Source organism: Dendrobates tinctorius, unplaced genomic scaffold, assembly GCF_039654945.1.
Source record: "Dendrobates tinctorius isolate UK_male_01 unplaced genomic scaffold, ASM3965494v1 ptg000246l, whole genome shotgun sequence".
Lineage (NCBI taxonomy): Eukaryota > Metazoa > Chordata > Amphibia > Anura > Dendrobatidae > Dendrobates > Dendrobates tinctorius.
In genome coordinates this window covers 7,656,036-7,662,475 of record NW_027361913.1, presented here as the reverse complement: position 1 = coordinate 7,662,475, position 6,440 = coordinate 7,656,036, and positions in this window count along the sequence as shown.

Here is a 6,440-nt window from a genome sequence, read left to right as displayed (position 1 = left end):
CTCGGCAAACCATCCCCGAGCACTGGCTCTGAATGCCGGCATAGCCAAACTACTGGCCCTTGAGATGCTGTCATTCAGGCTGGTGGAGACTGACACCTTCCGGAACTTGATGTCATTGGCAGTTCCACAATACAATGTGCCCAGCCGCTTTTATTTCAGCAGGCAAGCCATCCCTGCCCTGCAAAAGCATGTGGAGGGAAAAATTAAAAATGCGCTACTAAACGCCGTCAGTAGCAAGGTCCACCTGACCACCGATGCGTGGACCAGTAGCCATGGACAGGGATGATACCTTTCCCTCACTGCCCATTGGGTCAATGTTGTGGAGCCGGGTACAGATCTGGAGAGTGGCTCTGTACGTATTCTGCCAACTCCAAGGATTGCAGGAATGCAGTCTGTACATATTGAGTCCTCCTCCTACTCTAGTTCCTCGGAATCAGCACTGCATGAGCCTGTTAGGCCAGATATGAGCACAGGTGTGGCCAAACGTCAACAGGCCGTCCTTAAATTAATTTCTTTGGGGAATCGGAGCCACACAGCACAGGAGCTCTGGAATGCCATCAAGCAGGAGAACGATGTGTGGTTTGTGCCAGCGAATCTCCAGCCAGGTTTTATAGTGAGTGACAATGGCCAAAATCTAGTGGCAGCTCTGGGCCTAGGCAACCTCACTCACATACCATGTCTGGCACACGTGCTCAATTTGGTCGTGCAGAGCTTTCTGAGGGACTGTCCGGTTCTTGATGCACTGCTGCACAAGGTTCGCCTAGAGTGTGCTCACTTGCGGCGTTCCAGCATGGCAAGATCGCGCATTGCATCTCTGCAACGCCGATTCCGCCTGCCAGAACATCGCATCATATGTGACCTCCCCACCAGGTGGAATTCAACGTTACATATGTTGGAGCGGTTGTGTGAGCAGCAGGCAGCAGTAATGGAGTACCAGCTGCATCAGGCGCAAACAAGTCGCACTGTGCGCCGGACACACTTCACCACCACTGAGTGGGCCATTATGAGGGACATCTGCCAAGTTTTGCGTGCCTTCGATGACTCCACGCGGATGGCCAGTGCAGATGATGCACTAGTCAGCATGACTGTCCCCCTTATCTGTCTGCTTCAAAAAACCTTACAAGCACTAAGTGAGGAGGTTTTTGAAGAGGTCGAGGATGAGGAGTCAGAAATGCCATCTGCTTCTGGCAAGTCTGCGCAACGTGCTTCCGCACAAAGGCCCAGGCAGGGGACACTTAGTGAGGAGGATGACGAGGAGTCAATGGAGGAGGAGGAACACATCTCTCCAGAGGAGGGAGGTACACAAGGCTCTAGTAGTCAGTGTGTACAGCGAGGGTGGGGTGATGCTGAGCAGGCTGAGATGCTGCCTCAAGCTGGGGACAGCGTTTCCGGTCCAGTTGGCAGTCTGCAGCACATGGTTGATTTCATGCTGCAGTGATTGTTAAATGACCGCCGCATCGCCAACATTCTCCACACGGCTGATTATTGGGTGTACACCCTCTTAGATCCTCACTACCAGGACAACTTACAAAGCCTCATACCACAGTTGAACCGGGAGCGTAAAATGCGGGAGTACCAAGAAACACTTGTGCAGGCCATCATGTTCTCCATTCCCTCCGCAAGTGTTGCTGGTAGTGCTTTTCAAAGCAGCCATGTGGGTAGAGGCAGTGGAAGAAGCTCTTCACAAAGAGGTAGCAGAGGCAGTGCCGCAGGACAAGGCAAGGCCAGTATGGCCCAAATGTGGAAAAGTTCTGTGGGACCACCACAAACGGCTACACCATCACAGACGGCTCCAGTAAGCAGGAGGCAACGTTTCTGTCTAATGGTAACAGACTACTTGTCTTGGCCTGTTAGTGTACTCCCAGACGGCTCTTCCCCGTTCAAGTATTGGGTCTCTAAGCTGGATACATGGCCAGAGCTTAGCCAGTATGCATTGGAGGTGCTGGCTTGCCCTGCTGCCAGTGTATTATCGGAACGTGTCTTTAGAGCTGCAGGTGGTGTGGTGACAGACCGTCGCAGGCGACTATCTGCCGATAATGTTGAACGGCTTACTTTTGTGAAAATGAACAAGGCCTGGATCTCACCTGAATTTGCCAGTCCTCTTCCAGAATAAATAATTGGCTGGCAACAGGATCCAGGTCTCCTGTTGTGTTCATGTTTCTATGACCTGAACTTTATTTCCTGGGCTACAGCAACGCCCGTTGTTGCCCAGAAGTGCTGTCCACACAGACAAAACACTCGCTCAAGTGTAAGTGGGGTTTGGTAACATTTGCTGATCCCCTGCTGTGTGTATAGCAAAGTGTCCTGCTCCCTCCAAACTCAAAGTACCTCAGATTTACACCTGGCTCCAAGTAGGCCTCGGCCTACTACTTGATTTTCCCTGGGCTCCGACACCGCCAGTTGGTGCTCAGAAGTGCTGTACGCACAGACAAAACACTTGTTCATGTGTAAGTGGGGTTTGGTAATCTCTGCTGATCCCCTGCTGTGTGTATGGCAAAGTGTCCTGCTCCCTCCAAACTCAAAGTACCTCAGATTTACACCTGGCTCCAAGTAGGCCTCGGCCTACTACCTGATTTTCCCTGGGCTCCGAAACCGCCAGTTGGTGCTCAGAAGTGCTGTACGCACAGACAAAACACTCGCTCATGTGTAAGTGGGGTTCGGTAACGTCAGCTGATCCCCTGCTGTGTGTACGGCAAACTATCCTGCTGCCTACAACTTCTAACTACCTCTGATTTAATATGTTCTCTGATTTGCCTTCTGTCTCCACTCTTTTTTGAGTATTTCCTCCGGCCTACACCACCTATTTCTGCTCTCAAGTGCCGTCTGCACAATCAACACTTGTTCCTGTGTTACCTGGGTCCTGTAACATCTGCTCATCTCCAGAGGTGAGTCCGGCAATGTCTCCTGCTTTGTCTACATTCTCACTACTTGTAGTGGAAAAGTGGACAGAGCAGTAGACATTGCCTGACTCACCTCTAGGGAGAAGCTGGTGTTACAGAACCCCAGTAACACAGGAACAAGTGTTGGTTGTGCAGACGGCATTTCAGAGCAGCAATTGGCGTGGTTGGAAGCCAGAGGAAATACTCGAAGCAGAGTGAAGCCAGAAGCCTAATTGGAGTATGTTGACAGTTAGTAGTAGTGTAGAAACAATCGAAAACTGCCAACAAGTAGGCTTCAGCCTACTACCTGATTTTCCCTGGGCTCCGACACTGCCAGTTGGTGCTCAGAAGTGCTGTACGCACAGACAAAACACTTGTTCATGTGTAAGTGGGGTTCGGTAACGTCTGCTGATCCCCTGCTGTGTGTATGGCAAAGTGTCCTGCTCCCTCCAGACTCAAAGTACCTCAGATTTACACCTGGCTCCAAGTAGGCCTCGGCCTACTACCTGATTTTACCTGGGTTCCGACACCGCCAGTTGGTGCTCAGAAGTGCTGTACGCACAGACAAAACACTTGTTCATGTGTAAGTGGGGTTCGGTAACGCCTGCTGATCCCCTGCTGTGTGTATGGCAAACTCTCCTGCTGCCTCCAAATTCAAACAACGTCTTATCTTAAACTGCCTCCAAGTAGGCCTCTGCCTACAAAATGACTATCCCTGGGCTCCAACATCATCAGTTGTTGCTCGGAAGTGCTGTCCACACAGAAAAAAACACTCGTTCATGTGAAAGTGGGGGTCGGTAACGTCAGCTGATCCCCTGCTGTGTGGAGGGCAAACTGCTGCTGCCTCCAAATTGTAACTACTTCAGATTTAAACATTCTCTGATTTGGCCTCTGTCTCCACTCTGTCTCTAGTATTTCCCCTGACCTCCAACACCGCCAGTTCCTGCTCACAGTTGCCATTCACGCATTCCACACTTGTTCCTGTGATCCTGGTGTTCTGTTACGTGAGCAGATCTCCCAATGTGTGTCCGGCACTGTCTCCTGCGCTGTCCACCTTCCCACTACAAGAGGTGGGAATGTGGACAGAGCAGGAGACATTGGCAGACACACATCAGGGGATCTGCTGACATTACAGAACCACAGCAACACAGGAACAAGTGTGGATTGGGCAGACGGCTACTGTACGCATAAACTGGCGGTGTTGGTGGTCACGTGAAATCCTGGAAACAGAGTGGAGACAGATGCCTAATTAGAGCACATTGACAGTCTGTTGTAGCCTACAAACAATCTAAAACTGCCACCAAGTAGGCCTCGGCCTACACCATGATTGTCCCTGGGCTCCAACAACGCCAGTTGGTGCTCGGAAGTGCTGTCCGCACAGAAAAAAACACTCGTTCATGTGAAAGTGGGGGTCAGTAACGTCAGCTGATCCCCTGCTGTGTGTACGGCAAACTCTACTGCTGCCTCCAAATTCAAACAACGTCTTATCTTAAACTGCCTCCAAGTAGGCCTCAGCCTACAAAATGACTATCCCTGGGCTCCAACATCGTCAGTTGTTGCTCGGAAGTGCTGTCCACACAGAAAAAAACACTCATTCATGTGAAAGTGGGGGTCTGTAACGTCAGCTGATCCCCAGCTGTGTGGAGGGCAAACTGCTGCTGCCTCCAAATTGTAACTACTTCTGATTTAAACATTCTCTGATTTGGCCTCTGTCTCCACTCTGTCTGTAGCATTTCCCGTGACCTCCAACACCGCCAGTTCCTGCTCACAGTTGCCGTTCACGCATTCCACACTTGTTCCTGTGTTCCTGGTGTTCTGTAACGTGAGCTGATCCCCCAATGTGTGTCCGGCACTGTCTCCTGCGCTGTCCACCTTCCCACTACAAGTGGTGGGAATGTGGACAGAGCAGGAGACATTGGCAGACACACATCAGGGGATCTGCTGACATTACAGAACCCCAGTAACACAGGAACACGTGTGGATTGGGCAGATGGCTACTGTACGCATAAACTGGCGGTGTTGGTGGTCAGGTGAAATCCTGGAAACAGAGTGGAGACAGGTGCCTAATTGGAGCACGTTGACAGTCTGTTGTAGCCTACAAACAATCTAAAATTACCACCAAGTAGGCCTCGGCCTACACCATGATTGTCCCTGGGCTCCAACAACGCCAGTTGGTGCTCGGCAGTGTCTTTGGCACAGGTACTCCCTGTTGCCCAGCCTGGTTCCAGCACGCCAGCTGTTTCCGGGTAGTGTCAAGGTCACTATGCCAACAATCCTTTGTCCTGTAGTCTTGCAGCCGGGTTAGCCGACTCTACGGTGCCTGCAGTTTAGGTGACTCCTATGTGGGCTGCGGGAACTGGCACTGAAGGCTGGATCCGTAGTGCCAATCGGACATGGACCCCCTGTAGGACTGTGGGTTTCGGTACCTGTGGCCGGCTTGCGGCCTGGCTACTTTGCTTTGGATGGGTACCTTCTGCTACCCACCTGGGTTCCAGCACTGTCAGCTGGTTCTCGCCAGAGCCTTTGGCCTAGGTGCCTCCATCTCGGTATCCGAAGGTCCAGCACCATCAGCTGGTCCTTGGTTGTGCTTTGTAGCACAGGTACCTCCTGCCTAGTAACCGTGGTCCAGCACCGTCAGCTGTTCCTCGGTAGTGCCATTGGCTCTTTTAGCTTTTGCTACCCATCTGGTTTCCAGCACCGTCAGCTGGTTCTCGGCAGTGTCTTTGGCACGGGTACTCCCTATTGCTCAGCCTGGTTCCAGCGTGCCAGCTGTTTCCGGGTAGTGTCAAGGTCACTATGCCATCAATCCGTTGTTCTGTCTTCTTGCGGCTGGGTTAGCCGACTCTACGGTGCCTGCACTTTAGTTGACTCCTATGTGGGCTGCGGGAACTGGCACCGAAGGCTGGGTCCGTAGTGCCAATCGGACATGGACCCCCTGTAGGACTGTGGGTTTCGGTAACTGTGGCCGGCTTGCGGCCTAGCTACTTTGCTTTGGATGGGTACCTTCTGCTACCCACCCGGGTTCCAGCACTGTCAGCTGGTTCTCGCCAGAGCCTTTGGCCTAGGTGCCTCCATCTCAGGATCCGAAGGTCCAGCACCGTCAGCTGGTCCTTGGTAGTGCTTTGTAGCACAGGTACCTCCTGCCTAGTAACCGTGGTCCAGCACCGTCAGCTGTTCCTCGGTAGTGCCATTGGCTCTTGTAGCTTTTGCTACCCATCTGGGTTCCAGCACCGTCAGCTGGTTCTCGGCAGTGTATTTTGCACGGGTACTCCCTGTTGCCCAGCCTGGTTCCAGCACGCCAGCTGTTTCCGGGTAGTGTCAAGGTCACTATGCCAACAATCCGTTGTCCTGTCGTCTTGCGGCCGGGTTAGCCGACTCTATGGTGCCTGCAGTTTAGGTGACTCCTATGTTGGCTGCGGGAACTGGCACTGAAGGCTGGATCCGTAGTGCCAATCGGACATGGACCCCCCTGTAGGACTGTGGGTTTCGGTAACTGCGGCCGGTTTGCAGCCTTGCTACTTTGCTTTGGATGGGTACCTTCTGCTACCCACCCGGGTTCCA